General features: G+C 57.3%; 1 protein-coding gene across 2 annotated transcripts in view; it reads left to right on the forward strand.

Moving 5' to 3' along the window:
- The window catches only part of LOC149120381 (nuclear factor 1 C-type-like), a 33026-nt gene that overhangs the window by 7726 nt on the left and 11899 nt on the right, over positions 1–13401 (forward strand). The window contains exon 1 of one of the 2 annotated variants that reach the window (XR_016226190.1): positions 4854–4999. The exons of the other annotated variant lie outside the window; for it this stretch is intronic. The gene's annotated coding sequence lies outside the window, so the exon portion shown is untranslated. Of the gene's footprint in view, positions 1–4853; positions 5000–13401 lie in introns of those variants that run through there. 2 annotated transcript variants of the gene reach the window in all.

Genomic DNA, 13401 nt, shown 5'->3' on the forward strand with positions numbered 1-13401 from the left:
TCCTCTTAATACCAGCGAAAAGCTCAACTCATGTTGCTTTCTGAAGTACAGCAGTGAGACTGAGTCAGCTTCTCAGAGACAAAAAAACCATGGAGCAACAGACTGAAGGTGAAGAAAGCACTAGAGGAACCTAGAAGTGTACAAGCAAGAGTAAACTTTACCAAGGAAGGCAAAATAGCAGTGAACTTCAAAAATTTTGTGTAGAACTGGTAATAAAAATAGTTATTTTGCTGTAGCTTTGGAATTCATGTACATTTTTCAAAATATGCATTTTCCATCAATTTTTTGAAGACCTCTCTTGTACATAGGTTTATGTACCAAATAAAGTGCAGTGAGGCAAGGTGTTGGGTCTCCCAGTTAAACAGGCCAGTAAAGATGCCCACATTCCACACCAGAGTACGTGGATTCAATACCCACCTACAGCTTTTGATTCTTGCTTCCTAGTAATGCAGACCCTGTGAGGCACAGGTTATGGTTCAAGTAATTGAGTTCCTGCAACACATATGGGGACTTGGACTAGGCTTTCAGATCCTGGCTTTGGCTTGGCACAACCCCAATCACTGTAGTCATTTAAAGTGCTTACCAGATTGGGAGCTCTCTCTCTTTCTCTCTTTCTCTATCTCTATCGGATGATCTGCCATCTATCTATATATCTATCTACATATCTATCTATCTACCAAATCTATATCTGTTTCATTGTCTTGCTTACTCTCAGACAATAAATGAATCTTAAAAAAATACATTGGCAAGAAATTTGTATGAAAATGATTCTTAAAAGAGTTTTGCTTTTGGCAGAAGAAAAACAATCTAAGATAAAAGCAAAGCAATATAAGCAGGAATGATAAACAACAGAAGGATTAAATGTAAGGGTAAATTTAAGTTATTGACTTTAGAAAGCAATCACATGGATACCTTACTTGTTCAAAATGTGTATAATTTAAATTCTGATAATGGAAAAAAGATGAAAGTGAAACAATTACAGTAAATATGATTCTAGTGTTGTGAAAAGTAGTAAATTTGAAATACTGATGATAAGTCAGCAGTAAATCTGACAATTGCTAGGGTAACTACAAAAATAATTAAGGAATACATAACCAACAAACCAATGGAGAGGAAATTAAGTAACAAACTATATAGATTCAAAATGAGGGAGAAGAGGAAACTACTAAAACAGGAAACAAAGTAAGATGCTAAATTCAGGTAAAACATATCACAAAATTTTAAATGTAAATTAACTAAGTGATCCAGCTAGAAATCAAAATTTTCTTATTTAATGGAAAAACAGTTAATTATTTGCTATTTAAGATACAACCCTTAAATGTTTAAGAGTAAAAATGTTGAAAATATACCTACACATTTTGAATAGAAGACTCTCTTGAGATCTGACAAGACAGACTTTCATGCAGGAACTATTACTAGATATATTCAGAGAGATTTCATAATGATATAGTTATCAATTCAGTGGGAAGATATAGAATTCTAAATTCTTATGTAGGTTAATGTGGGAAGAGTTTTAGCACTTGTCCTTTTTTTTTCTTAAAATTTTAAGCTTTTTTTTTTTTACTGAGAGAAAGAACTTATCTTCAGAAACAGTAAAGATTCAGGTGAAAACAACAAAGAAAATTAAGAACATGCTCATAATTCATATTCATATGAATTGAACATGAGTTTTGCTGCACACAGAATCTTTCATCAAATAAACTTTATTAGTGTGAGCGTAGTGGCACAGTAGGTTAAGTCAACACTTACAGTGCCCATGTCCCGTATCAAATGCTTAGTTTGGGTCCCTGCTACTCTTCTTTTCCAGCTTTTATGAGTGTGCCCAGGAGACACAGAAAATGGTCCAAGTCTTTGGGTTCCTGCCACCCTTGTGGAGTGAGTTCCTGGATCCTGACTTTGGCCTAGCCTAGTCCCAGCTGTTGCAGGTATTTGGAGTGTGAACCAGCAGTTGGAAAATCTCTCTCTGCCTTTTTTCTCTCAATGTTGCTTTTGATCTGCAATACAAAGAAATAAATTCAATTTTAAAAAGATACACTTGATCAGCAGCCACTTCCCCTCCCAGGTGTAGGTTAGGCTTGACTAACTTGTGTTGACTAAGGAGAGCCATGTGAGGAAGAAGTTGAAAGGGATAGGTTTTGTGTTACCGTGTTCCCTTTTCCTTGTGCTATCATGGGACAGGATTCTACTATGCTTGCTTGGCACGCCTGGGTAACAAAGATAGTATGACTTCTGTGAGCAGAGTCCCCTGCCACAAATGATGGACCTGTACAGTGAGTAAACCAGCAATCTGTTACTATAAAACCCTGCGAGTCACAGTGTTAACCTAGCCTTCCCACCTTGACCTCGTCAACTCTCCCTCCATCCCCTACCCCATGGCCACTGTCCAGCTTATGTTTTATTCACATTCACATTTTATTCAGATTCATGATAGAAGGAGGAAACCATATTAGATGATTTATATTTTCAAGATTTATTTATTTATTTATTTACTTAAAAGTCAGAGTTACAGAGAGGCAGAAGCAGAGGCAGCGGCAGAGAAAGAGAAAGAGAAAGAGAAAGAGAAAGAGAAAGAGAAAGAGAAAGAGAAAGAGAAAGAGAAAGAGAAAGAGAAAGAGAAAGAGAGGTCTTCCATCTCCTGGTTCACTCCCCAGGTGAACACAATAGCTGGAGCTGAGCTGATCCAAAGCCAGAAACCAGGAGCTTCTTCTGGGTCTCCCATGGGAGTTCAGGAGCCCAAGGACTTGGGGCATCTTCTACTTCTTTCCCAGGCCATAGCAGAGATCTGGATCAGAAGTGGAGCATCCACTCGGGCTGACTTGCCCCAATTGGTAGAGTTGGAAACATACCAGGGGATTCCAATTCAATCCCATCAAGGTGGCATGTGCCAATGCCATCTCACTATTCCAAGTGATCAATTTCAGTTCACAATTGATCATAATGAAAGGACTAAGAGTCAAAGGGAGCACATAAACAAGTCTAGTATCTGCTAACACTAACCGATAGAATAAATAAAGGGGAGAGTGATCCAACATGGGAAGTGAGATACTCAGCAGACTCATAGAATGGCAGATGTCCTAAATAGCACTCTGGCCTCAGAATCAGCCCTAAAGGCACTCGGATCTGGCTGAAAAGCCCATGAGAGTATTTCAGGCATGGAAAGCCAAGACACTCTGGCAAAAAGATCTCTGTGAGTGAGATCCCAGTGGAAAGAACAGGTCTTCAAAGAAGGAGGTACCTTTCTCTGAAGGGAGGAGAGAACCTCCACTTTGACTATGACCTTGTCTAAACAAGATAAGCGTCGGAGAACTCAAGGGGCTTCCATAGCCTTGGAAACTCATGACTGGTGCATAGGGAGATTACTGATGCCATAAACAGGAGTGTCAATTTGTAAAGTCAACAACAGGAGTCACTGTGAACTTACTCCTCATGTAGGATCTCTGTCCTTAATGTGCTGTACACTGAGGCTTAATGCTATAACGAGTACTCAAACAGTATATTTCACTTTGTGTTTCTATGGGGGTGCAAACGATTGAAATCTTTACTTAATGTACACTAAACTGATCTTCTGTAAAAAAAAAAAAAAAAGAAAAAGAAATTATCAATTCCCAACTTGACTCTCACTGGGATTAAACATGACAATAGGTCTGATCTGATTTCATCATCATTTAAAAAAAATCATCTATTATTTTTCACTTTATGTTTCTGTGTGGGAGCAAACTGTTGAAATCCTTAAGGTATACTAAGCTGATCTTCTGTATATTAAGATAATCGAAAATGAATCTTGATGTGAATGGAAGGGGAGAGGGAGTGGGAAAGGGGAGGGTTGTGGGTGGGAGGGACGGTATGGGGGGGGAAGCCATTGTAACCCATGAGTCGTACTTTGGAAATTTATATTCATTAAATAAAAGATAAAAAAAAAAAGAAGTGGAGCATCCAGGACTCAAACCAGCACCCGTATGGGATGCCAGTACTGCAGGTGATGTGTTTACCTGCTACATCACAGTGCTGGCCACAAGATTATATACTTTTATGAATGCTATAAGCAACTAGCACTGAAAGAAATTATAAAAAGGAGATTTAATAGGTAACACTTGTATAGAAACTACTTAGTGAATCTGTTTCCAAATAATTCAGGAGCATATTGTTATGATCTGTTTTCATAGGTTAATATTAAATAGAAATTTATTTTTAGATACATCCATCAGGAATGTCATATGTGCATACATCTGTATGTTCTCTGAATGGTTGAGAGCGAAATAAAATAATTGCTTACATCTGAATCGATAGATTTCATGAATAGTGATAGGTTTTAAGAGGGATATAATTCAGCCGGCGCCGCGGCTTACTAGGCTAATCCTCCACCTTGCGGCGCCAGCACACTGGGTTCTAGTCCCGGTTGGGGCGCTGGATTCTGTCCAGGTTGCCCCTCTTCCAGGCCAGCTCTCTGCTGTGGCCAGGGAGTACAGTGGAGGATGGCCCAGGTGCTTGGGCCCTGCACCCCATGAGAGACCAGGAGAAGCACCTGGCTCCTGCCATCGGATCAGCGCGGTGTGCTGGCCGCAGCGCGCCGGCCGCGGCGGCCATTGGAGGGTGAACCAACGGCAAAAGGAAGACCTTTCTCTCTCTCTCACTGTCCACTCTGCCTGTCAAAAAAAAAAAGAGGGATATAATTTTTTCTAGTTGAAAATTGCTCTTCTCACACCTGGTAGGAAGACAGGATGTGAATGGCTGGCAGTGAGGCAAGATTGTTGCAGATTCTCTATCTTAGGAGAGTAGTGGGCTGGAGGGCTGGGGGGAAGAGGGTAGAGCTCATTAACAGGTAGAGTGGGAGGAAATTAAAATCAGCTGTGGGTCAGAACAGCTTTAAGAAGCAGGAGAATTGTGGCAGTGACTGCATGGAGTTCCTGATGAACAGATTGCAGAGTGAAGCAGTGCAGCCTGAACAGGCTGTATTTGCATGGGCGTTCATTGAGGCCTTCAGTATGGGGAGTCAGAGCAGGTAAAATGAAAAAGGGCAAGGAGGGGAGCAAGGCCCAGGACTTGGAGGGCGAGGAGGGGAGCGGGCTTCGGACCTGGAGGTCATGAGTAGAGCAGGGCCCAGGCCCTGGAGACTGAGGAGGGGAGCAGAGTCTGCCCCTGGATTGCAAGGAGGGGAGTGGGGCCCAGGCCCTGGAGGGCCAGAGGGGAGCGGGGTTTTGCCCGGAGAATGAGGAGCAGAGCTGAGTCCGGCTCTGGAGGGGGAGGATGGGAGCTGGGCCCAGTGCCTGGAGGGCAAGGAGGGCAGCGGGGTCTGGCCCTGGAAGGCGATGAAGGGAGCTGGACCCAGACCCTGGAGGGTGAGGAGGGGAGCGGGGCCAGGCCCTGAAGGGCGAGTAGTGCAGCAGAGCTTGGCAAGAAGGCGAGGAGTGGAGCAGGGCCCAGGCCCTGGAGAGTTAGGAGGGGAGCAGGGTCTGATCCTGGAGGGCTGCAAGGGGAGCAGGGCCCACTCCCAGGAGGGTGATGGGGGAGCAGGGACCAGGCCCTTGAGGGCCAGGAGGGGAGTGGGGTCTCTCCCAGAAGGGAGAGAAGTGGGGCAGGGCCCAGGCCCTGCAGGGCGAGGATGGAGTGGGGTCTGGCCATGGAGGGCAGCGAGTGGCGCCTGGTATAGCCCTGGAGGGTGGCTAGGGGAGCAGGGCACAGGCCCTGGAGTGCGAGGTGGGGAGTGGCACCCATCCCTGGAGAGCGAGGAGGGGAGCAGGGTCCGGCACTGGAGGGTGGCAAGGGGAGCGGGGCCCAGTCCCTGGAAGGCTAGAGGAGGAGCAGAGTTTGGCCCTGGAGGGTGAGGAGGGGAGCGGGGTCCAGTCCCTGGAGGGCGATGAAGGGAGTGGGGCCCATTTCCTGGAGGGTGAGGAGGGGAGCAGGGTATGGCCCTGGAGGGCGAGGAGGGAACAGGGCCCAGGCCTTGGAGGGTGAGGAGGAAATAGGGCCCAGGCCCTGGAGGGTGAGGAGGGGATCCCGGCTGGGCTCTGGAGGACAAGGAGGGGAGCAGGACCCAGTGCCTGGAGGGCGAGCAAAGGACCATGGCACAGGCCCTGGAGGGCTAGAAAGGAAGCGGGGCCCACTCCCTGGAGGGCAAAGAGGGGAGAAGGGCCCAGCCCTGGAGGGCGGTGAGGGGAGCACGGCATCAGCCCTGGAGTGTGAGGTAGGAGTGGTGCCGTCCCTGGAGAGTGAGGAGGGGAGCGGGGCCCAGGCTCTGGATAGCGAGGAAGGGAGCGGGGTCCAGCCCTGGAGGGTGATGACATGAGCGGGGCCCATTCCCTGGATGGCAAGAAGGGGAGTGGGGCCAAGCCCCTTGAGAGCGAGCAGAGGAGCAAGGCCCAGGCCCTGGAGTGTGAGGAGGGGAGCGGGGTCTGGACCTGGAGGGCTGTGAGGGGAGCATCCTCCAGCCCTGGAAGGCAGCAAGCTGAGCTGGGCCGGGCCCTGGAGGGCGAGGAGGCCTGCACCTTAGGAGAGCATTTTCTGGCCCTGGAAGGCAAGGAGGGGAGTGGGGCCCAGTCCCTTTAGGGCAAGCAGAGGAGCAGGGCCAAGGCCCTTTAGGGCAAGGAGGGGAGCTGGGTTTGGCCCTGGAAGGAGCTGAGGGGAGCAGGGCCCAGGCCCTGGTGAGTGAGGAGGGGAGCTATCAGGCCCAAATAACAAGATGGAGGCCCAGTCTAAAATAGGTGAACCGTGATCCAGGCTCAGATCTCTCACCTCCAGGGCCGGGCCCAGCTCACCTGTTGCCTTCCAGGACCTGGGCCCCGTTCCCCATGCTGCCCTCCAGTGCAGGACCCTGCTCCCCTCCTTGCCCTCCAGGGCCCGGCCCTGCTCCCCTCCTCGCTCTCTAGGGCCTGGGCCCAGCTCCCCTCCTTGCCCTTGAAGGCCTGGCCCAGCTCACCACCGCAGCCTCCAGGGCCTGGGCCCCCTACCCTCCTCACCTCCTCGGCCCTGCCCTGCTCCCCTCCTTGCCCTCCAGGGCCTAGTCCCGGATCCCCTACTCGCTGTCCAGGGCCCTGCCCTGCTTTCCTTGCCGCCCTCCAGGACCTGACCTGCTCCCCTCCTCGCCCTCCAGTGCAGGACCCCGCTCCCCTCCTTGCCCTCCAGGACCTGACCCGCTCCCCTCCTTGCCCTCCAGGGCCTGGGCCCAGTTTCCCTCCTTGCCCTCCAGGACCTGACCCGCTCCCCTCCTTGCCCTCCAGGGCCTGGGCCCAGTTTCCCTCCTTGCCCTCCAGGGCATGAGCCCTGCTCCCCACCTTGCCCTCCAGGGCCAGGCTCCGCTCCCCTTGCCACCCTTCAGAGCAGGACCTGCTTCCCCTGCCACCCTCCAGTGCAGGACCCTGCTTCCCTCCTTGCCCTCCAGGACCTGGGTCCCGCTCCCCTCACTGCCTTCCAGGGCCTGTCCCTGCTCCCCTCACTGCCTTCCAGGGCCTGACCCCATTCCCCTTGTGAGCCTCCAGGGCCTGACCAAGCTCCCCTCCTTTCCATCAAGGACCTGGGATCCACTCCCCTCACTGCCTTCCAGGGCCTGGCCCCGTTCCCTCGCCAGCCTCCAGGGCCTGCCCCCTCACCCCTCCTCACCCTCCAGTTCCTGACAACACTCCCCTCCTCACCCTTCAGGACCTGACCCTGCTCCCCTCCTCACCTCCAGGCCTAGGCCCTGCTGCCCTCCTCACCCTCCACGGCCAGGACCTTCTCCCCTCAGGAACAGCCAACACTGCCCTCCAGGGCATGGTCCCACTCCCCTCCTCGCCCTCCAGGGGCAGACCTGCTCTTCTTGCCACACTCCAGGGCAGGGCCCTACTCCCCCTGCTGCCCTCCAGACAGGATCCTGCTCCCCTCTTTGCCTAGGAGGGTCGAGCTCTGTTCCCCTCCTCGCCCTCTAGCTCCTGGACCCCGTTCCTTTCCCCGCCCTCCAGGGTCAGGCCCTGCTCCTTTTCTGCCCACCAGGGCAGGCCCCGCTCTCTCCACTGCCCTCCAGTGCAGGAGCCACCTTCCCTCCTTGCCCTCGAGGGCCAGGCCCTGACCCCTTCCTCACTTTCTAGGTCCTGGATCCTTCTCCCCTCCTAGCTTCCAGGGCCAGGCCCCGCTTCCCTAGCCCCCCTCTGGAGCTGGACACTGCTCCCCTCCTGGCCCTCCAGCGCCGGGCACTGCTCCCCTCTTCGCCGTTTAAGGCCTGGCCCTGCTCCCCTCCATGCCCTCCATGGACTGGGCCTCGATCCCCTCACTACCTTCCAGGGCCTGGCCCGTTCCCCTCACCACCTTCCAGTGCTGGACACTGCTCACCTCCTGGCCCTCCAGGGCCTTGGCTGTGGTCCCTTCCTTGCCCTCCAGGTCCAGGCCCAACTCCCCGCCTCATCCTAGAGGGTTGGGCCCTGTTCCCATCCTTGCCCTCCAGGGCCTGGGCCCTGTTCCCCTTTTTGCCCTCCAGTGCGGGACCCCACTTCCCTCTATGCCATCCATGGCCCCGCCCTGCTCCCCTCCCCGAGCTCCAGGGGCTTACCCTGCTCATGTTCTTGCCCACCAGGGCCTGGGCCGTGCTCCTCTTTGCTGCCCACCAGGGACGTCCCACTCCCTTCCTCGCCCTCCAGGGCCAGGCCCTACTCCTCTCCTCACCATCCTGGGCCAGGACCCCTCCCCACCTCCCCCTCTAGTGCCTGAGAACTGATTCCCCTCACAGCTCTCCAGGACCAGACACTACCCCCTCCTTGCCCTCCAGGGCTGGCCCCCCTCCTCTAATTGTCCTCAAGGACCAGGCCCAGCTCCCCTCCTTCCAGTCCTGGGCCAGGCCCCCCTCTTCTCCTTGCCCTCACGGGCCATGCGGAGTTCCCATCCTCGCCCACCGGGCCTGGCCCCCATCCCCTCCTCGCCCTAAAAAGCCAGGTCATGCTTCCCTCAGCACCATCAAGGGCTGGGCCCAACAGCCCTCCTCACACTGCAGAGTCAGGCCTTGTTCCCCCCTATCCCTGCAGTGCTGAGCCCTGCTCACTTCCTCATTTACAGGACCTGGGCCCTGCTCACCTTGCTGCCCACCAGGGCCAGGCCAGCCTCCCCTCCTCACCCTCCAGGGCCTGGGCCCCATCCCCTCTTTTCCCTATTGGGCCGGGCCATGCTCTCCTCAACACCCTCTAGGATTGGGCCCAGCACCCCTCCTCACCCTACAGGGTCAGGCCCTGCTCCCATCCTTGCTCTCCAGGGCCTGGGCACGACCCCTCATTGCCCTCCAGGGCCAGGTGTTGCTCCAGTCCTCGCCCTCCAGGGCAGGCCCAGCTGCCCTCCTCACCCTCCAGGGTTGGGCCCTGCTCCCATCCTTGCCGTCCAGGTCTGGGCCCAGCTCCCCTCCGCACCCTCCATGGCTTGGGCCCAGCTCCCCTCCTAGCCCTTCAGGGCTGGGCCGTGCTCCCCTCCTCACAGTCCATGGCTGGGGCCCACTCCCCTCAGAAATGGCGATCACTGCCCTCCGGGGCATGGGCCCAGCTCCCTTCCTTGACCTCCTGGGCTGGGCCAGCTCCCCTCCTCACCCTACAGGGTCAGGCCTTTCTCCCATCCTCGCCCTCCAGGGCCAGGGCCCTACTCCCATCCTTGGCCTCTTGGGCCTGGGCCCTGCTCCCCTTCTCGCCCTCAAGAGTCTGGCTCACTTCTCTCGCTGTCTTCCAGGGTTAGGCCGCACTCCCCAAGGAAGGGTATCACTGCCCTCCAGGGCATGGGTCCTGATCCCCACCTCACCCTCCAGGGGCAGGAACCTGCTCCCCCGCTGCCCTCCAGTGCAGGACCCTGTTCCCCTCCTTGCCCTCCAGGGCCTGGGACCTGCTACCCTCACTGCCTTCCAGGGCCTGGCCCAGTTCCCCTCAGCCTCCAGGGCCTGGAGCTTCTCCCCTCCTCACTCTCCAGGACCTGACCCCGCTCCCCTCCTCGCCCTCCAGGGCCTGGCCCTGCTCACATCCATGCCCTCGATGGACTGGACCCTGAGCGTGTCACTGCCTTCCAGGGCCTGGCCCAGTTCCCCTCGCCACCCTCCAGGACCTGGGTCCTGCTCCTGTCTTCCAGGGCCTGGCCCAGTTCCCCTTGCCACCCTCCAGGGCCTGGAGCTGCTCCCCTCCATGCCCTCCATGCCCTGGGTCCCACTCCACTCACTGCCTTCCAGGACCTGGACGCATTCCCCTAGCCAGCTTCTAGGGCCTTCCCCCTTCTGCTCCTCGCCCTCCAGGACCTGACCCGTCTCCCCTCCTTGACCTCCAAGACCTGGCCCTGCTCACATCCATGCCCTCCATGGCCTGGGCCCTGTTCCTTCCTAGCCCTCCAGAGACTGGGCCCAGTTCCCTCCTCGCCCTCGAAGACCGGACCCTCTTCCCCTCCTCACCTCCAGGGCCTAGGCCCTGCTGCCCTCCTCACCCTCCACGGCCAGGACCTTCTCCCCTCAGGAACAGCCAACACTGCCCTCCAGGGCGTGGGCCCTGCTCCTCTCCTCACCTCCAGGGGCAGGCCTGCTTCTCCTGCTGCCCTCCAGGGCAGGGCCCTACTCCCCCCGCCCCACTCCAGTGCAAGATCCCACTCCCCTTCTTGCCCAAGAGGGTCGGCTCTGCTCCCCTCCTGGCCCTCTAGCTCCTGGACCCCGTTCCTCTCCCCGCCCTCCAGGGTCAGGCCCTGCTCCCAACCTCACCCTCCGGGGCCGGACTCCGCTCCCCTAATTTCCCTCCAGTGCGGGACCCTGCTTCCCTCTATGCCCTCCATGGCCCTGCCCTGCTCCCCTCGCAGCGCTCCAGAGCCTGACCCTGCTCACTTCCTTGCACTCTAGGGCCTGGGCCCTGCTCCTTTGCTGCCAACCAGGGCAGGCCCCGCTCCCACCACTGCCCTCCAGTGCAGGACCCACTTTCCCTCCTTGCCCTCCAGGGCGAGGCCCTGATCCCTTCCTCGCCCTCTAGGGCTTGGACCTTGCTCCCCTCCTTGCCTTCCAGTGCCAGGCACTGCTTCCCTAGCCACCCTCCAAAGCTGGACACGGCTCCCCTCCTGGCCCTCCAGCGCCGGCCACTGCTCCCCTGCTTGCCCTCCAGGACCTGAGCCCTGCTCCCCTCCTTGCCAAACAGGGCCTGGGCCCCGCTCCAATCCGTGCCCTCCAAGGCCTGGCCCTGCTCAACCCCATGCCCTCCACGGACTGGGCCTTGATCCCCTCACTGCCTTCCAGGGCCTGGCTCCGTTCCCCTCACCACCCTCCAGTGCTGGACACTGCTCCCCACCTAGCCCTCCAGGGCCTTGGCTATGGTCCCTTCCTGGCCCTCCAGGTCCAGGCCCAACTCCCCTCCTCATCCTAGAGGGTCAGGCTCTCCTACCATTCTCGCCCTCCAGGGCCTGGGCCCTGTTCCCCTTGTTGCCCTCCAGTGCAGGACCTCACTTCCCTCTATGCCATCCATGGCCCTGTCCTGCTCCCCTCGCCACACTCCAGGGGCTTACTCTTCTCACTTCCTTGCCCACCAGGCCTGGGCCGTGCTCCCTTTGCTGCCCACCAGGGCCATGCCCCACTCCCCTCCTAGCCCTCCAGGGCTACGCCCTACTGCCCTCCTTACCGTCCTGGGCCAGGCCCTCCTCTCCACTGCCCCCTCCAGGGCCTGGGACCTGATCCCCTCGCGGCCCTCAAGGGCCAGGCACTGCCCCCTCCTCATGCTCCAGGGCCTGACCCTGCTCCTCTCCTCACCCTCCAGGGCCAGGCCCGCTCCTCTTTCTGCAGCCAAGGCAGGGCCCTACTCTCCCTGCTGCCCTCTAGTGCAGGCCTACTCCCCTTGTTGTGCTTACCCTTCTCACTTCCTTGCCCACCAGGGCCTGGGCTGTGTTCCCCTTGCTGCCCACCAGGGCCATGCTTCGCTCCCTCCTTGCCCCCCAGGGCTGGACCCTACTCCCCTCCTCACCATGCTGGGCCAGGCCCTCCTCCCCACCTCTGCCTCCAGGGCCTGGGACCTGATCCCCTTGCAGCCCGCAAGGGCCAGTCCCTGCCCCCTCCTCGCCCTACAGGACTAGAACCTTCTCCCCTCCTCACCTCCAGGCCTAGGCCCTGCTGCCCTCCTCAACCTCCAGGGCCAAGCACTTCTCCCCTCAGGAACAGCCATCACCACCCTCCAGGGCCAGGCCTGCTCCTCTTGGCCCACCAGGGCAGGGCCCTACTTCCCCCGCTGCCCTCCAGTCAGGACTCCACTCCCCTCTTTGGCCAAGAGGTCCAGGCACTGCTCCCCTCCTCATCCTCTAGGGCCTGGACCCTGCTACCCTCCCTGCCTTCCAGGGAAGGGCCTTGCTCCCCTCCTAGCCCTCCAGTGCTGGGCCTTGCTCGCTTCCTTGCCTTCAGGGCCTGGGCCCCACTCCCCATGCTGCATACCAGGGCCAGGCCAGCCTCCCCTCCTCACCCTCCAGGGCCTGGACCCCATCCCCTCCTTGCCCTAAGGGGCTGGGCCACACTCCCCTCAACACCCTCTAGGGCTGGGCCCAGCACCCCTCCTCACCCTACAGGGTCAGGCCCTGCTCCCATCCTTGCCCTCCAGGGCCTGGGCACGATCCCTCATCGCCCTCCAGGGCCAGGCCCTGCTCCCCTCCTCACCCTACAGGGTATGACCCAACTCCCCTCCACGCCCTCCAAACCAGGACCCACTCCTTTCAACCTCCATGGCCTGGGCCCAACACCCCTCCTAGCCCTTCAGGGCTGGGCTCTGCTCCCCTCCTCACAGTCCAGCGCCAGGCCCCACGCCCCTCAGGAATGGCCATCACTGCCCTCCAGGTCATGGGCCCCACTCCCCTCCTCGCCCTCCAGGGCCAGGCCCCGATCCCCTCCTTGACCTCCAGGGCCAGGTGAACTCATCACCCCACAGGGTCAAGCCTTTCTCCCATCCTCGCCCTCCAGGGCCTGGGACCTGCTCCCCTCCTTGCTCTCTTGGGACTGGGCCCTGCTCCCCTCCTCACCCTCCAGGGCCTCCGTCTCGCTCTCCGCACTGTCTTCTAGGGCTAGGGCCCACTCCCTTTAGGAAGGGCATTACTGACCTTAAGGGCCTGGGCCCTGCTCCCCACCTCACCCTCCAGGGCCAGGCTCCACTCCTTTTGCCACTTTCAAGTGCCGGACCCTGCTCCCCATGCTGCCCTCAAGTATAGGACACTGTTCACCTGCTTGCCCTCCAGGACCTGGGTCCCGCTCCCCTCACTGCCTTCCAGGGCCTGGGGCTGTTCCCCTCACCACCCTCCAGGGCCTGACCCCTCTCCTCTCCTCACCCTCCAGGACCTGAACCTGCTCCCCTCCTCAGCCTCCAGGACCTGGGACCCTGCTTTCCTCCTCACCCTCCAGGACCTGACCTCACTCCCTTCCTTGCTCTCCAGGGCTGGCCCTGCTCACCTCCATGCCCTCATTGGACTGGGCCC

This window comes from Oryctolagus cuniculus, chromosome 19 (assembly GCF_051225735.1).
Source record: "Oryctolagus cuniculus isolate XC-2025 breed Fujian yellow rabbit chromosome 19, ASM5122573v1, whole genome shotgun sequence".
In the NCBI taxonomy this organism is placed as follows: Eukaryota; Metazoa; Chordata; class Mammalia; order Lagomorpha; family Leporidae; genus Oryctolagus; species Oryctolagus cuniculus.